Source organism: Lissotriton helveticus, chromosome 5_1, assembly GCF_964261635.1.
Source record: "Lissotriton helveticus chromosome 5_1, aLisHel1.1, whole genome shotgun sequence".
Classification (NCBI taxonomy): Eukaryota; Metazoa; Chordata; class Amphibia; order Caudata; family Salamandridae; genus Lissotriton; species Lissotriton helveticus.
In genome coordinates, this window is record NC_136065.1 from 1,451,238,484 (window position 1) to 1,451,257,323 (window position 18,840).

The 18,840-nt window shown below is 43.0% G+C and overlaps 1 pseudogene across 1 annotated transcript in view; it reads right to left on the minus strand.

Moving 5' to 3' along the window:
- The window catches only part of LOC144755475 (cytochrome P450 2A9-like), a 572,487-nt pseudogene that overhangs the window by 103,302 nt on the left and 450,345 nt on the right, over window positions 1-18,840 (minus strand). The window contains exon 7 of the transcript XR_013594897.1: window positions 11,339-11,526. The product of XR_013594897.1 is annotated as a cytochrome P450 2A9-like (transcript). The remainder of the gene's footprint in view (window positions 1-11,338; window positions 11,527-18,840) is intronic.

Below are 18,840 nucleotides of genomic sequence, written 5' to 3' on the forward strand. Positions count from 1 at the left end.
AAATGGCAAATAATGCTGTTTTGCTATTTATAAACCGGAAAAAGTTATTTCTTATGAGTCCAGTATCTTAAATAGTGATTTTTTGGCATTCACTATTTAACCCCTTCTATGACGAGGACGTAGTGGTTACGTTCTCATGTGTCGAGGACGTAATCGTTATGTCCTGGCACTAGCCTGCGGGGGAAGCACAGGTGTCCCCCGTGGTCCACCCCCCTACATGCCTCCACTGGGTATGGCAGCAGAAGCCCTTCTGCTGCCACCCCAACCCCTGCCCCAGCAATCATGGCGCCGACATTATCATAGGCTGCTGGGGATGCGCTGGAAGCCATTTGCTTCCAGCACATGCAAAGAGAGGCCGGAGATCGGGTAAGTCCTTCTCTTGGGGGTGGTATATATGGGAAAACAGACACAGGGGGAAAGGAAAGAGTATTTCCTTTCCCCCTATGCCTGTTTTGAATGGATTCTTGCTCCACGATCGCAAGAGCAGGAATCCGTCTACTGGACCACCAGCAATGTTTTTTTGTGCGTTGTTGGGGGTGTGACCCTCTAGGCAAGGGTCTTTACCCGGGGGCATTTGTGTATCATTTTCTTTTGTTTTCTTTTTTAGTGAGATATTGGTGCTTGCTGTGTCTGTGCAGAGTAGGTGCTGGTGAGTCTATCCACCATTCTGCCTTTTTTAGGTCGATCTGCCTCGGGGGGGGGGGTGAACCACTATTAACCAATTGGGGTGATTCTTTTTTCGGCCACCCTGGAGGCTGATTCTGCCATTTATTGGCCAATAAGCTCCCTTGAGGGGACCGAAACCCACTAGGCACTAGGGAATTTATTTGTGCTCATTATAAGAGTGACCCCTTGGCAAGGGGTCATTCCCATGGGGGTTATTTCCTTTTTCCGTGTTTTGCCCCTCCCTCCCCCGTGCTAGATCAGCCATTATTCCTGCTGATCTAGCCCCCGTGGGGGGCGAAACCCACTAGATGACAGAGATTTATTTTTTAATAATTAAGGGTAGCATTCCATTGCTCCCTTTTTGGGGATGAATAATTTGGCCATTTCGGCCACCTCTTAGGGACAGATTGGCCTTATATTTCTAGGTTTATTTGCCCCCAAAGAGTTACCCCCTTGGGCAAGGGTCACCCCCTTCTGGGGATGAATGTTTTGGGCATTTCAGCCCCCCTTTGGGACAGATCAGCTGTATATTGTTAGGCCCATCTGCCCCAAGGGGGGCAGAAGCTGATAGACCCCCAGGTATTTTACTGTTTATGGAGCAATGTGTTTTGAGGAGTGGCCCCTTGGGCAAGGGTCGCTCCACTTTTGGGGATGAATATTCTGGCTCTTTCTGCCCCTATTGGGGGCAGACAGGCGTTGTGTGACACCAGGGATAGTATGTGTGTTAAATGTAGTTTGTCTGATGGTCTGCGTCTTTTGCCATTATTTGTGATCGTAACTTTTTAATCCCCTTTTCATTTTAGTTCAATGTCTTTGTTTTACGTTGGTGTAACTTGTGCTTGCGCTTTTGGCACTGGTAGAGCTGCAGTTTGTTTACTACAAGTGTGTAATAAATGACCTGCATAAAAGTGTTTTTTGGGAAATGTTGTAATATTTATAGCAGTCTACTTAGTTTAGTGTATTGAGTTGCTTTGTGTGTCATTTTCTTTTGTTTTCTTTTTTAGTGAGATATTGGTGCTTGCTGTGTCTGTGCAGAGTAGGTGCTGGTGAGTCTAGCTGCCTCTTTCAAGTGAGTGGTATTGTTTTACAGTGTATAGTTCATTGTATGCTTTGTATTGATTGACTTTACCTTGCAACTGCTATATTCGTGTAGTTTTTCTTTATGTTTTATAAATTCACACTTAGTTAATTTTTTTTACCACAGTGTTGGGTACTGTTGACTTATTTGTGACGTTACTTGTATAACGAAGGATTATGGCTAGCCGCAGAATGACCACTCAGCAGGTTGTTGGGATTCTTTTTCACTCCTCGTTGCCCAGTTAACAACGGTGACAGCAAAGAACGATCGCCTGCCTTCCCCTCAACGCTGCTCACGGAGCAGCGTTGAGGGGAAGGCAGGCGATCGTTCTTTGCTGTCACCGTTGTTAACTGGGCAACGAGGAGTGATACCCCCAATACTACGCATAGGCTCATGAGGCCTTTCCGAGTTTTGAACTTAAATTTTTTTCAAAACGCCAATTGGGCCCAACGAGCATACCTTCTCTTAAAACATTGATAGGTATATTACACATTGTATTTTTTATTAAATAGTCTTTTTGAACACTTTCACATTTCATGTGAGTAAGGTGAGGATAATAGTGCATATCCTCGTCCTGAAGAAGGAGCCTTGTGCTCCGAAACATGTTGACACTGTTGTTGGTTGATATACCCTAGTACGTATTTTTTCAACCAGTCTTTGCACTTTTTACCAATACCAGCCAAGGACGGAATACATTTTTTTTTTCCTTAGTGCCAAGTATTTTGTATTCACTTTTTTCACCTCACCTCACTCACATCACTCAATACACACCCTCACATAGCTCACTATCAAGTGCTCCTACGTAGTCGTTTGTCGTAGCACGCCGCATCCCGTAGAGGGGTGCGAAGGCCCCAATGATGAAGCATGACACCAAGGGGCCTGTTGGTGTGTGAGGGGCATTTAAACAACACTGTGTGCTCCCCATTCTATTAGGGACCACTGCCACCCTCCTAGTGGATTCCATTTTGTTTATTCATGATGCCTAGGGAGACTGGATCCACTTCTCTCTCTCTCTCCCCCCTTTTGTTATAGTTCCGTTTGGGATTCTTTTTCAGTCTTCTTCTGACTATGATTAGAAGACTGACTCTGCATCTGAGGCAGGTCAGGATTCTGGCAGTGAATTGTCAGTCAGAGAGGAATTATCTGATAATGAAGCTACTTTCCGTTCTGATGAAGCTTCTCTCAGTGCAGGTAAATTGCGTATTTTAGAGGAGGACACCGATGTGAAGCAAGAGGCATCTGGATTGCAGCCTGGGGCTGCATGGGTTCTCATTGGACGTGCTGGAATCTGCGTTGGCCCAAACATGGTGCAGCCGGTGCTGCCTGTCTTTAGTCGTGTTGCAGGGTGTAGAGTGAATTGTGAAAAAACATTGCCTATAAATGTTGATGTATTTTTGGCTGAGATTGTTGAGCAGACTAATTTGTATGCCAAACAGTATCTGTGGGACAACAGTGGCAGACTTAGGCCCCACCCTAGAGCTGCCCGGTGGACACTCACAAATCTGAATGATCTGAAGATGTTCTTGGGTTTAACTTTGATGATGGGCCTGAAACGAAAGGCAACACTGTCTTTATAGTAGTCTATTAATCCCTTGATGGCAGCAGCTATATTTCCTGCAAACATGAGTCATAATTGGTATTTGCTTCTTCTTCGGGTGTTGCGTTGTGTTAATAAAGCTTTTGTGTTGCCCCGAGACCACCCTGATTGTGACCGTCTTTTTAAAGTTTGGCCTATCCTTGATCACTTTATTGATCGATTTTCAGAGATCGATGTGCCTGGAAAAAGAAATAGCTGCGGATGAGTTTTCGATCCTGTTCAAGAGTCGATTGGTATTTATCTAGTACATTCCTAGCAAGAGGGCACGTTATGGAATTAAGATGTATATGCTGTCTGAAATTGGTACTGGATACATCTATAATTTGAGGGTCGAGACTGGTAGGGATCCAGGTATGGCCCCTTCTGGTTGCCTGTCTACTTTCGGAGTGACAGAGAAAATTGTGTGGGAAATGGGTAGATGCCTTTTAAACAATGGTCACCATTTATATGCAGATAACTTTTACACTGGTGTGCAATTGTTAAAGGACATGTTAAAACTGGAAAATGTTGCTTGTGGCACAATCCACTCTAACCGTAAAGGTTACCCAAAAAAGCTGGTTTGTAAAAAACTTGTGAAGGGACAGTGCAGTGCCTTGCGTAGTGATTAGCTTCTAGCTCTGAAGTTTTCTGACAGGAGAGATGCCTTTATGCTGACTACCATCCATGATGAAAGTATTTAATCTGTGACTGTTTGGGATCCGGTTGCTGAAGTGTAGATCAGAGGTTGGAACCTTACACTGCTGTTCGTAAGGCATACGTTTGGTATAAGATGTTGGCACCATTTATTCCATTTAGTTAACTACAATGCCTTTGTTGTATTTAAGGATTGTTCTCCAGAGTCAAAGATGGCATGTTTTCACTTTCAGCAGTCTCTGATGGGCAGCCTTGTTCTAGTGGAACAGGCAGGAGTCCCAGAGAAGCAGTGGGGGAGGATGTGGCTAGATTGAAAGATTGCCACTTTCCTGATCACCTTCCTCCCATGCCCCAAAAAAACTTTCTTGCTAAGCAATGTAGAGTCTTTTCCCAAAGAGGTGTGCGGAAAGGAGAGTCGTATGTACTGCTCCTACTGTCCTTCTAATGCTGGGCTGTATGTGCCTACATGTATTAAATGGATGTATGACGTTACAACGCACACTTTTACAACGCATACCGTTACAACGCATTTTTTACAACGCAACATCCATTACAACGCATTCCATTACAACACATGCCATTACAACGAATTTTTAAAAACTACCTTTACAACGCATTCCATTACAACGCATACTACCTTTACAACGCATACCATTACAACGCATACTACCTTTACAACGCATACCATTACAACGCATAACATTACATTGCATGTATGGTAAGTATTGGATAGTGTAGGGGTAAAAATTACTATTCTAACTCCAGTGGGGTGCAACAGTAGGGTAAGTGTTGGATAGTGTAGGGGTAAAAATTACAATTCCAACTCCAGGGGGGTGCAACAGTAGGGTAAGTGTTGGATAGTGTAGGGGTAAAAATTACTATTCTAACTCCAGGGGGTTCAACAGTAGGGTAAGTGTTGGATAGTGTAAGGGTACTATGCGTTGTACTGTTATGCGTTGTAATGGTATGAGTTGTAATGACATGCGTTGTGGTGGTATGCATTGTAGTGTCATGCGTTGTAATGGTTGGTTTGTAATGGCATGCGCTGTAATGGATGTTGTGTTGTAAAAGTTTTGTTGTAATGGTAGTGCGTTGTAAAAGTTGTGTTGTAAAGGTTGTTTACCGTATTAAATTGTACCACATGCAACTGAGTTTTTGGTTGCAACTGTAAGCATAAAAGTAAACTGACTGGCCAGTATTGTTTTATATTTTTGTTCAGATTTTATGTTTGGCATAAGTTAGATGTATTTAGTTATAGCTGTTGTGCTTGCAGTTATAGTTTTGTATCTATTGCCAATTGGTTTGTGTTTTCTTTTTTGCATAAAAAATGTGATGGCACTGTGTGTGGACTGGAGCTGGGCTGGCAGTGTGCGTGGACTGGTGCTTGGCTAGAGCTGTGCGTGGACTGGCACTTGGCTGGAAGTGTGTGTGGACTGGCGCTTGGCTGGCAGTGTGCGTAGACTGACGCTTTGTTTGGTGGTGTGCGTGGACTGGCACTTGGCTGGTGGTGTATGAGTAGTGACTTGCTTGCTGGTCATTACATACACTGCTAGCCAAATGTCAGTCCACACACTCCATCAGCCAGTGTGGTTGCTGTGTTAGGCATGTGGTCATATGAAAGTAGTGGATTTTCAGCTCCCACACTGTGAGTCATTGGTTCATGTTTTCAGCCTTTTAACTATTAACACTGCTTTTCCTTTTTGTGAAATTTCTTGTTCATCAAATTCTACACTCTGAACTTTCACTCACCCTCAAGCCAAACCCAACCAGTATGTGTGTGTACTTGAGGAATAGTTGGTTGTAAAGTAATATTTGCATTTTCAGGCTTTCTCTGCCAGGGTGTACATTGTCTCTACATTGTCTTTTGATATGAGTGTTGTAATGTTCTGGGCCTGCGGCTGGTAGTGTGAATGGTCTTCTACGCATCACATATGAAAGGTGTGTGAATGGTCTGTAAAGAGGTTGGTGCCTTGCTGTGGCTTTACAGCTCACGAGCTGTGAGTCATTGGTTCAGGTTTTTAACCTTTGTATTATTAACAGTACATTTCCTACTGGTGAAATCTCTTGTTAATAACATTTTATATACTGAACCATCACTCAACCTTATGAAAAATCTACTAATTCTCAATATTTTCATAAAGTAAAATCCCTGGGGAGTACAGACTGTTGCCCCTCTTGTGAATTCCAACAAGTTTTCCAACCCAAAATGCCCTGCAAACCTCTACTTGTGTCTCCAGTCACACATCTTAATTACTGTGGCATATTCTTCCAGCAATAGAAAGAAAACACACATTTCCTACTGCCCAGCATTCCGCCTGGTCTCCCGATAAAAATGGTACCTGAGGGTCACCTGAGTTTTTTGGCCCCAGGCTTGACGGCCATGTAGGGAGCCTACCAAACCCAGACATCTCTGAAAACTAGATACCCGGGGGGAGTTTAACGATGTGTGGCTTGCATGGATCCCCCAATGTTTTCTTACCCAGAATCCCCTTTAAACGTCAGCTTTGTTAAGCAATCTAATGTTTCTCACATTTCTGGGGGGAATTGATGTGCCTACACAAATTTCCCCTTGGTCTTCCAATAAAGACGATACCTCACTTGTGTGGGTTTCCAATGCAAAGTCAACCTAAAAATGTATATAAACAAAATAATAGCGCTTAGAATTCGTTGTACTATCCCCTCAATCTTGAATTTGCCCACCCACAAAAGTGAGGAATAATTTTTCTTAGGAGACAAAGGGGAACGCTGGATGGTAGGAAATGTGTTCTGGCACAGCAAAAGTGTGAGAAAATGTTGATTTTTTTAGCAAAATGTAAGGTTTAATGGGGATTCTGTGTAAGCAATCATTGGGAAGTCCACACGAGCCACTCATCCTTGGACTCCCACAGGTGTCCAGTTTTCAGAAATGTTGGGTTTGGTAGGTTTCCCTACATGGCCGCTGAGCTAGGGCCAAAAACACAGGTGACCCACTTGCAAAACAAGATCATTTTGTCATTGATTATTTGTGATGCCTCCACAATAAGTCTGGGGCCATTTCCTCTCACGGGCATTAGACCTACCCACGCAAGTCAGGTACCATTTTTATTGGGAGACATGGGGAAATGCTGGTTTGTAAAAAAATTGTGCTGGCCCAGTGATTTCACAGCTCTCCCACACACAAATGTGAGACAAATCTGATTTGTTTGCCAATTTTGAGGTTTCCAGGTGATTCTTGGTAGGAAAACTTTGTGTAAGCCATACAAGCAACAAATCGTTGAACCCCCCCGGGTGTCTAGCTTTCAAAAATGTCTGGGTTTGGTAGTCTTTCCTGCATGACCGCCAAGCCCAGGACCAAAAATGCAGGTGACTACCCCTCGCAAGACCAGGTCTGTTTGTGATTGATAATTTTCAAGTCTCCGCAGTAAATTGCGGTTGCATGTACTAGGCCTACCCACACAAGGGCTGTACCATTTTTATCTGTGGACGTGGGGAAAGGCTGGGTTGGTGGAAGTTTGTTGCTCCCTGCAGATTCCAGAACTTTCCATCACAGAAATGTGAGGAAAATGTGTTTTCTTTGGACAAAGTATGAGGTCTGCAAGGGATTCTGGGTAACAAATCCTTGTGAAAGCCACACTAGTTACCCCATCATGGATCCCCCTGGGTGTCTGTTTTAATAAAAATGTACAGCTTTGCTAAGTTTCCCAAGGGGCTGACTGAGCTAAAAACAAAAATCCACAGCTAGGTACATTTAAAAAAAAGGATCATTTTACTGTGGAAAAATGTGATGTGTCCTCTTTGCGTTATGGGCAGTTTCCTGTCACGGGCACTGGACGTACCCACACAAGTGAGGTATAAATTTTAGTGCACAACTTTGAGGAATGCTGAGTGGGTGGACGTTTGTGGCTTCTGGCAGATTCCACAACTTTCCATCACAGAAATGTTTGCAAAATGAAGTTTTTTATCACAAAGTTTGAGGTTTTCAAGGAATTCTCGGTAACAAAATCTCTAGAGAGCCACATAAGACACCCCCTCTTGGATTACACTGGGTGTCTGTTTTTTAAACATTTACATGTTTGCTAGGTTTCCCTTGGTGCTAGTTGAGCTAGGGCCGAAATCCACAGCAAGGCACATTCCCAAAAAATGTTCAGTTTCCTGTGAAAAAATGTGATGTGTCCCCGTTGCGTTTTGGTCAGTTTCCTGTCACCGGCACTAGCCCTACCCACACAAATGAGATTCCATTTTTATCAGGAGACCTTAGGAAATGCTTGGTGTGTGGAAGTTTATGGATTACCACAGATTCCAGAACTTTCCATCACAGAAATGTGAGGAAAATGTGTGTTCTTATAAAGTTTGAGGTTTTCAAGGGTTTCTGGGTAACAGAAACTGGTGAGAGCCACACAAGTCACCCCATCCTGGATTCCCCTGAGTGCCTCTTTTTCAAACAAGTACAGGTTTGCAAGGTTTCTCAAGGTGCCAGCTTTTGGGCAGTGTCCTGTCGCGGGCACCAGGCCTACCCACACACATGAGGTACATTTTTTTATAAGGAGACTTAGGGGAATGCTGGGTAGGTGGAAATTTGTGGCTTCCTGCAGATTCCAGAACTTTTACATCACAGAAATATGAGGAAAATGTGTTTTTCTACAAAGCTTGAGGTTTGCAAGGTATTATTGGTACCAGACCCTGGTGAGAACCACACAAGTCACCCCATCCTGGATTCCCCTGGGAATCTGGTTTTAAAAAATGTACAGGTTTTCTAGTTTCCCTAGGTGCCGGATGAGCTAAGGGACAAAATCCACCTCTAGGCACACTGCAAAAAACAGTCAGTTTCTGTGAATAATTGTGATATGTCCATGTTGCGTTTTGACCCGTTTCCTGTCGCGGGCACTAGGCCTACCCACTCAAGCGAGGTACTGTTTTTATCGGGAGACTTAAGGGAATACAGGATAGTAGAAAACGTGTCATTACCAGTTGTATTTCTATGCATTTCTGCCATCCAAATGTAAGATAGTGTGTAAAACAGAAGACATTTTGAAAAATGCATCTTAATCTGCCTGCTAGAATGGCTACCCACATATTCAGAGATGTGCAAATAACCACTGCTTCTGAACACTCTATATCTTGTGACTATTTCAGAAATGCATAGGTTTCCTTGATACCTATTTTTCACTCTTTATATTTTACCAAATAAATTCCTGAATACCTGGGACACAAGGAAAAATCATATCAAGGTGCGGCTCAGTTATTGGCTCTGGGTACCTTGGGTTCTTTGTGAACCTACAAGCCCAATATATTCCCGCAACCAGAGAGATCCCATGGAACTAAACATATATTGCTTTAAAAAATCTAGCATAGTTAGAAAAAAGTTGCAGGTGAAAATATAGGCACAAAGAGCTGTTTTTTTTTTTAACTCAATTTCAATATTCTTTCATTTCAACTTTTACTTTCTATAGGAAAGCCTTGAAGGATCTCGACAAATGACCCCTTGCTATATTCAGAATGTTGTCATCTTTTCAGAAAAGTATAGCCTTCTGGGATCCTTTACTAATTTCCTCCCCATTTCTATCACTAGCTGGAAGGCAGGTAAAAGCACAAAAAACTGGAAAAGTTGGCTATGTCACAACAAAATGCCAAAACTGTGTAGAAAATCTTGGTTTTATGACAAAGGTTTTCCTGTTACTGAAATCTGAGAAGACGGTGATTTTAGCACCACAAAAACTTTGTTGATTCATTTGCAGTAAAAAAAAAGATACGCTGCCTTCTGCAGCACTTTTCTTTCCATTTTTCCCCAAAAAAACAGAATGTAGCTGTATTTTGCCTAATTTCTCAGTCTCCATCAGTCTGCTGGCCTCCTGTTCAGAGACACAGGGACATAAAAGGCCCACAACCACCTGCACCAGCTCCAAAATTCAGCAAGAATAATCCCCTGATTCCCAAGTGGTGCCCCTCAGGCCCTGGAACCTTGGTGTGATCTAAGAGGAGCTGAATTGAAGGTCTTGGGCTCTTCGCAACTGTGAACGGGCTTGTTTGTGCCAAAACTTTGTTGCTAGCACTGCCAGCCAACGCAAATTTCTGTCAAATGGACTCTTCATGCTACAACATCAAACGTTCACAAGGAGTGCCATCGCTAACCTCTGGCCTGAACAGGATGTTCTTGTTACTGGAACCACCATCTGAGGTGGAAGGCATGATCTTAGCTGTACATTGACGGCAAAATAGGCCCCATCCCAGCTCCTCTCTGCCCCCTCCATCATGAATAGAAAATAGCCTTCAGTGGTACTTTGGGCTTTTAGGTGCGATTTTCACTCAAGCCTTTCAAAATTGGTTATCTCCAAATCTCATTGGATTTTGTCATTTTGGTCTTGATTTATTAACTACAATCTACTCTATTTTACGAATTTGGAGTGGGATCATTTTTGTGTATTGTTTTCATTTTGTTACTGTTTGAAGTGTTGCATAAATGCTTCACATATTGCCTTTAAATTATGCCTGACTGCTCTGTGCCTAGCTACCATAAGGTTGACCATAGGTTAACTTGGGGCTTGCTTGTGACTTCACTCTGACAATGTTTGTGGTTGCTGTTTGAGTAGGGTTTCACTCCCCCCCCCACCTCAATCAGTAACCCAAATTCTTAAAGTGATAAAGCATTAATGTTTTGCGACTGGGTTTCATTCACAAAACATTAATAAGGAAAAGGTATTTGGAAGGAACGCCCTTCCAAATACCAAATCTGTACTGTTGTCTAAATCTATTGCACAATTCAAAAAAGCTTTTTGGAATCACTTATTGGGTTTAGTACATTTGAAAAAGTTTTTTTGTGGTCACGAACCCTCAGATTTAGTGAATCAGAGAGTTTGTGAAAGTTGAAACAGTTTGTTCTTGTGGCACACAATTTTGTACTTGAATAGTAAGCTTCCTGTACTAATCCTATTCTAAACAGTACACACATACCTAGGCACCATGGTGCGCAGGTTGTGAATCAAGCAAGGCAGCCTTTAAGAGCACTAGCTCTTAGGATGACAGTCGCAGCAGGGCATTTTTAATAAATATGGATCTGTACTGATTTTTCTGGCTTGCACAATGCAGTGCAGCAACTTGGTTAAGAAAAAAAGTAATAAATATCCCACACATTATTGTGTATATCAGAACAGGCGCATACCTACCTATCAATGATTTGGACATACGCTTAAGGGAGAGGGCCATATACGAATTGTGTCTTCAATATTTGGATCACAGGTTTTGGAAAAGGTGCATCATAATATTACTTTAATATGTTTGCATACTTTTCTTCTTGAATTAGTTCTACAGTATTTCTTTTGTTCACTTCATGTGTGAAAAATGTCTCACTGAACATAGCATCTTTCCTGGATTATGCAAATCATAAGTACCTTGGGTAACATGGATCCTCTGAACCTTGTGTCTTTCATGAGGCGGTGTGGGGCACCCAACGGCAAAACACTGGCAAACCGTTGTATTTCATTGAGCACTGCCTCTGTGTAGGGCATCTTGATTCTGTCCTCAATTGATGGAATGCGGTTTCGACCAATCACACGATCAATCTCTGCATGCATGTTTTCTGTCAAGAAAAAAAGAAGAGGGTTCCATTTACTCACAAGTTTGTACATCACGTTACCGCCAAACTGTTTCACAAATTACTTTATAGATCTTAAAGAAATACATCTGGGAAAATTACAAAAAGGCTTTCCTACCTGGATATAAACACAGAAAATCGAAACATGAACATAAATAGGAATCTAGATACTTACACTGTGAAGTCAACTTTAGTTGGTGGCAAACTGAGAGTAATATATTTAGTGTAGGAAACAAGAAAAACCTTTTTAAAAAAAAAATCAGCAACTCGAAGGATTAGATTTACTAACAACTCCCACAACTTAGCAATGAGAGGGAAAGAGCAGGACAGTGCCGCATATACAAAGACATGGCACTGTCCTGCTCTCTCCCTACCAAGATATAGCACTTTCCTGCGCTCTCACTACCAAGAAACGGCACCGTCTTGCTCTCTCCCTAGGATTGGCGCTCGAAGGGGCATATTATCAAGGACGTTGTTAAAATTATCGTGGGTTTAATGGCAGAAAACTGCAGCTAAAGCTTCGATAATGGGCTTGACAATATGCCCTGGAGAATTCCAATAAAAGCCCATGTTCACACCAGAACATGGACTTCTATTGGAATTCTCACGCTAAACCGGCGATAATTTTTAACAACGTCCTTGATAATATGCCCCAATGAGACTGCCTAGCGGCATGCACTCATACAGGGCAACACATATGCAAAGTATGAAAGGTTTGGAGAAATGAAAACCTTTCTTTTTAATGCCTGCCTTGGATGCATTATTCCTGAGCGCAAAACAGTGTCTTACGTTGTTAGTATATTGGGCTTTGTCTAAAACAACATGGGCGCGAGTACATGGGAATGTGCATGACCCATTATTAGAACACTTCCTTGACAAAGCAGCATTGGTGTATGCTCTAATGACTCCTCTCTAGAATGGCAGAGATGTAACACATAGGAATGGGCATTATACAACCAGCCATGGCACCAGCTCCATGGAATCAACCTAGGAGCAGTCGAGCAACCCAAATAAAAAGATATTGTGTGACCGCCATCGAAAATGCTTATGAAGTCCACCCAAGGCAACACGGACCAATTCTTTGAAATGATCATTACACAACCACACACAGATAATGCTTTGTTCTGTCCAACCGAGCATCAACCCCATGGATGAATTGTAATCGCCGTCTTTTGCTTGAAACAGTCGCGTCCTGGTAGAAGTCAGCTTGAACCGTGTTGTTCCTTTGACTCCTGACCAGCAGAGAGCAGTACGTGCGGAGCCTCACAGTCACAGCCACAGTTGAAGCGCGTTGAAGCGAGTTGAAGTGAGCACGAACGCCGAGCGCCGAGAAACCGCTGAGAATCGCGGAACCCCGCTATCACCATCACCACCGCCGAACCCAGGAGCTTGGAAGCCGCAGGAGCTGGGTCAGGAGCGCCTGACCTTGTGGCGCGGGCAGAGTGCAGAGTGCCCCGAGAGCGGAGCCGGGGGACTAAGTCACATGGGGACCACAGTGGTGAGACAAGGTGATTCAGCGCGGTGAGGGGAGGGTACTGTGAGGTGGGGTGCATTGAACTATATTGACTTGCTTTGAAACGTCCTGAAAGCACTTTGCGCCTTGCCGTTAGACAGCCTTCCCCCGCGGTGCATGACAAGCGGCAAAACAACACATGGTACATGGCTCCCCACCCACGACTGAGGGAGGGTGAGGGAGACCCGCGGTAGATACCACTGAACACAACTGAACAGGCGACCGGGTGGAGCACGGTCTATGAGCTGGGGGCTGCTCTGTTGAGTTGTGGAGCTGTGGTGGCCAACAAGCCAGGTGCCCAGCTGTTCCCCGCCCATACCGTTTTCTAGATACCGCCGTGACAGTGTGCCCCCCTGACCCCCCCGCTCATCAACCGACCTCCAAGCCTCAACTGCAGGAGGGAACCCTCGCAAGTCACCACAAAGTCGCCATGAAGGAGCCGCAAGCAGATAAAGTAATAAAGTGAACACAGTGTGTCACTGGAGTAGAGGCAAACAGCACACCTGGTTCGCCCCTCCAGTGCAACAGGGACTGCGAGCTGCTAATTGCACAGCAACTAAAGCAAACACAGCGGGCAATTGAGTCACACGTAAAACCCCGGCAGTGTAACAGGGATTGTGAGCGGCAACCTGTGAGCTGTGAACTGTGGGGCAGAGCAGGTTCAGGGGCAAGCAGGACCTGGACCTGGGCTCTTGGCCCTGGGGGCTTTGGTGTAGAGCAAGCTAGCCGGGAATAGGAGCGACCAAGCGCAATCAAGCGCAACTAAGCGCAATCAGCTCAGGTCCTAACCCGGGACCCCTTCTTGGAGGAAAGACAAAGAGGAGGACAAGAAACTCAAATCTTTTACATCGCCAAGAGAAACCTCGCCCACATAAGACAGCAAAACGCCTTAAGGAAAAAATGCTTTACCCCCCCCGGTTCAAACATGGGGACGAACTGTAGAGAAGAACTAGTGGAGGAGGAGTAGGTGGAGGTAGAGGTGAATTATGTTGGAGATCCGCCATTTGCACCACCCCGGTCAAACAAACCCCAACATGGACAGACTACACCTTCACACGTGCCAACGCTAGACAAGGGCTCACCTTCAAGCAGCTACAGAAAAACATCTACCAACACGGTCAGCAATAGAGATATAAGAGACTTTTCCCCCCACATAACGCCCAAACATGTGCATCAGAATGCAGACCTCGAGGAAGCCATAACCACTTTGGACACAGTTGCCTCTTTTAAATCTCTGGAAAACAACTCTTCTTCGAGCCCCGCATTCCCGCTATCACCAAAAATAATTATAGGTCCGGGTGGCTCAATAGCTCAAATAAAAACAACATCGACCTTGCTTAGCTTCAATGCCGGCCAAGCTAGGCCACCAGCATTAACAACCCAACACATCTGGGATATTCAAACGGTCACCCGGGCCGACGGTGAGACCGAAGACCACCTGGCAACAGGGCCAACCCCCATCAAGGGGGTTAATACAATCAACACTCTCACTCTCAGTGCATACGCATAACCATTTCAAACATCAGCAACACACCACCTAAACCTAGGTAGCCCCGCTCTAGATAATAATGCCAACAGACACAGCCTACAAGGTCAGGGGGAGGATCACTCACCGGAGCGGCAGTCGGTTAAACTGGATGACCACCTTGTGTTAATCAATGACGTCTTGACCAAAATGGCAAACGCCGCCATTATGCATGCCGATAAACTGGATGTCCAGATAAGTCTCCTTCATACAGTTACCGGCCTGATATCAGGCATAGACTCCAAACTGGAAGATCTGAATTCCCTAATCCAGCATGTGCAGGCAAATACCACTGTTACACCTAAACCGCATGATTGCGGGTGCAGTCCTGTGCTGTGCAGCTTGGAAAAATTCCCTGGGATAATGAATACATTAATTGAAGACCTAAAGGCAGAAACCAGCAGGCATAGGAGCAATGAAATTCCGAAGTTAATAAACAAGGAATCCATCTTACCTGGAATACAGCCGGCGCTCCATCCCACCGGCAAAGAACTCCAGCAAGAATCCACAAGGGTGACGCTAGAGCAACGAACCAGGGCGCCTGACTGAGCATGGGTGGATTTTGCGAACTGGCAATCTGCGAAATTGCGTATTTACGGATTCACAATCCGCAAAATCCGCGAACTCTCGTGTATTTTGCGGATTCCTTTTTTTTTGTGTTCGCAAGTGTTTCTGCCATTTCACAAGGGTTTTTTACCAGTTCGCAAACGCGAACTTACTTATCGGGTAGCAACGGTCGCGACCATGTTGTTTCTACGTCTGGTTCATCACAGCACCCTCTGTTTCGCCACTGCCACCCTCTGTTTCACCACTGCCACCCTCTGGCTCACCCATGCCACCCTCTGGCTCACCAATGCCACCCTCTATTTCATCACTGTAGATTATGGGGGAAAGCACACCTGCCCTGCCTCAACTGACATGAATGAATTAGGGGCTGATTAATGTGTCACTGAATTTGAACTTCCAGGCTGGCACCTGCTTCCTTATCTGTAATTGCTTTCTGTTGCAGTGTAATTTTTTTAACAGGACCTTTGTTGTATACTTGTGGCTATTCTCTGAGCCTGCTGTGAGGGTCAGAGCAGGGTCATAGAAGAGTTGCAAGTAGGCAACTGAACTCTGAAGGGGCCCCTCAGGAAGCACTACAGGGAATGGTTACTAATGATAAGATTGAACTTTTGCACCTGCTGAGTGCTTTCAGTTTTGCAAAAATCCAAATATGGACATCAAACAACTAGCACATAGTAATGACCAGTCATTGAATATGCACTGAAGACTCAAGGGAGAAGCTCATAGGAAGGGTCATTTTATCATCAGACATGGTATTTGGTCTGGGGAGGGTTCCAAAGACTAGCGAGGTTTAACCCATAGGAATGGGTATTAAGCAGCCAACCATGTTACATGGTATCTGTGTCCACAAAGGAGTGGATGGAGTAACCTATTTGCATAGGTAGTCAAGGCATCTGCTTAAAAGAGTCCACTCAGGAGCCATAGGAGATAACTCTTAGAAATGGGCTTTTTACCACTAGCCATTGTATTACTCCTTGATTAGCTCCTCAAGCAACCACAATGTTATATGCACCTCACTATAAAACTCCAAAATATTTAATCAAATACATTAACCTAATAAGTACATTAATGAACAAAGACATGCATGAGTAGTCAATGCCCGAGGCATAGAGTAACCAAAATTAATGGCAATTATGCAGCCAGCCATGGTTTATGTTCTGAGAGTTTACAAAGAGGAGGCAGTGAATTAAAACAACGATATAGGTAAAACACAAAAAGTCATTGTATATACTCTGAAAGTCCACCAGAAGCAGCAGGAAAGCAGCACATAGGAAAGGGAATGATGCAATGAGACACAGTATGTGCACTGAGGAATCAGTGCTAGGTCAGCAGGAAGCAACCAGTAGGAGTAGAAACTACACAGACAGCCATTATATGTGTTCAGAGGGATCCACTAAGAAGCTGGTTAGTGTAACCCACATTAGCGGGTCCTGATATGGCTAAAGTGTGTGGGAGTCTGAGTCTAATTCTGGGAAAATATTAATTTAGACAAGGAATACTAATAATAGTGACAGGGAGAGGCATCAAAGGAAAAGATAGGGAGACTAGAACAGGGGTTGTGGCAGTCAGTCCTTCCAGAACTTACACGCCCAAACAGACACTACAAGAAGGCATCTTTAATCTTTGCTGTAGCGTTTACTGGGCCCATGTATAAAACACATACATTTTCTTCAGCTCTCGCTACCTTATTCATATAGCTGGTCCTCCAATGGTCCTTGCTCTGTACTGCAAATTGTTGGATATTTGGGGGATGGACAGTTACCCAATGTGGACCAGGAATGGCCTAACTGTTTCTTCAACTTGAATATATTACAATTTGGTAAAGCTCCCACAGTGACTATAAGTAACCCAAACCAAATGAATCACTCACAAGGAATGATGCGTCGGAACAGCAGAACTGGATTAAGAATTAAAAGTGTTATTGTTCATTTATAGGTAAGAATATTTGCATTCAAATAAAGCAGCATACAACCTAAAAAATCAATTAGTAAAGGATTTAATTGAACATACCAAGATTTAGGGAGAATATGATGGATGAACAGGGAAACCTTTCTCAGTTGAGGCAGATTTGGACACATACAGCATATGTGCAATAGGATTAGGAGTCAGGTGAGCTATGTAAAGACTCTCAGGGAAGTTCAGCAAAGTTCTAAGTAGCCAGCTCCAGTTCTTCAAGACAGCAATCTGTCTCAGTTTGGTGCTGTAACAAGAGTCACAACAGCATGACAAGAACTCTTCATGTGAAAGGTTCAAACTGCGTCTGGACACCGGTCAGCAGCAATGGGTTCTAGTCCTGACAGAAGAATTGGAATCTGAATCAAACATCAGAAAACCACTTCAGGAAAAGCAGCCGTCGCAACCACACGGTTCTCCCAAAATGTATCAATTGAACTCGAAAGGTTTCTGGGGTGACAACCCTGGCATCACCAAATTGTCAGACCACTCTGTTCTTTCGGTCAGTCCAAGTAGATGAGTATGATGTAACAGGAAAGAAGATACAAATCTGGAAACATTAAGTAAATTGACTACGCAGCTCATTTACGTCATGCAAGCACAGGACACATTGAAAACCAGGACATTTAAAAAGAGAAAAATAGGAAATTATGTGTGCTCTTTCCCAAGCAGATGTTCCAGAATGTAGCAAAAATTGTTGCAAGTATGCCGTTCAGTCCCAGAGATGACAAAGGAAACCGTTATTATTTCAATACAGTTTGCTATATTTCAAAAGTTCCCATACACTTTAGAATATTCAGTTCATGGCTTCACCGAAAAAGGAAAGTAAAAATAAGGCCTACATGAAATTTGGCTAATACACAACAAGATGTTGTTAAAGTGTGAATAGCATGGTAATACGGAAGCTAGCATATTAACTTAAAACTACATTAATATGCCTTTCAATAGGTTCATAATGAATACATGTATGTATAGGGTACTAATAAAATGATTGTAAATGTCAATATTATACATTTTAGAAAGCACAATTTAAGCTTTGTCGTTTACATGTTATTCAACTAATACATATGTGAAAATACATGCTAAAGAAGTTTTATGAGAACACATCTAACTATATTCATGTAACACCTACTTTTTATTTGTCATTTTCGGTGCACACATTATAACATGAGATAAGATTTTTGTAACTTTTTCACATACAAATCAATCTAAAAATCAGTCTACTTCACATTTATTTCCTTTAGTCATTTTAATTTTACATTCATTACATGAAAATCCAATCCACTAGTAATAAAATCCATAACATGAGATTTTTCTCCTACATTATTCTAACACATGTAAATGAGTGAAAATAGCATTTCATGATTAATAGTCACATCTATATTAGTTAACCATATAAAATATCCCAAAACTATCTTTTTATCGGCATGCTTTTACGATGCAGCATCTGAATTAAATGTGTATGTTATCTTTCATAACGTGGAACTTAACACATGCTTGTCATCATTTGCGGAAAAGTTGTCAATAATTTCTTTTTTATTTTTTTTTATTTTCTTTTTATTAAGCAACATTCAGTCAGCAAATATAGTAATACATAATTGTGAAATATATTTAAAATATTTCAAAGATATTAAAATTAAAAAATGAATAGTCAAGCATATTAATACCTAAATCAGCTGTGTAAAGACAATAATAAAAATGAAAAAGAAAGAAAAGAAAAAGAAGAAAAGAAAATGCAAAA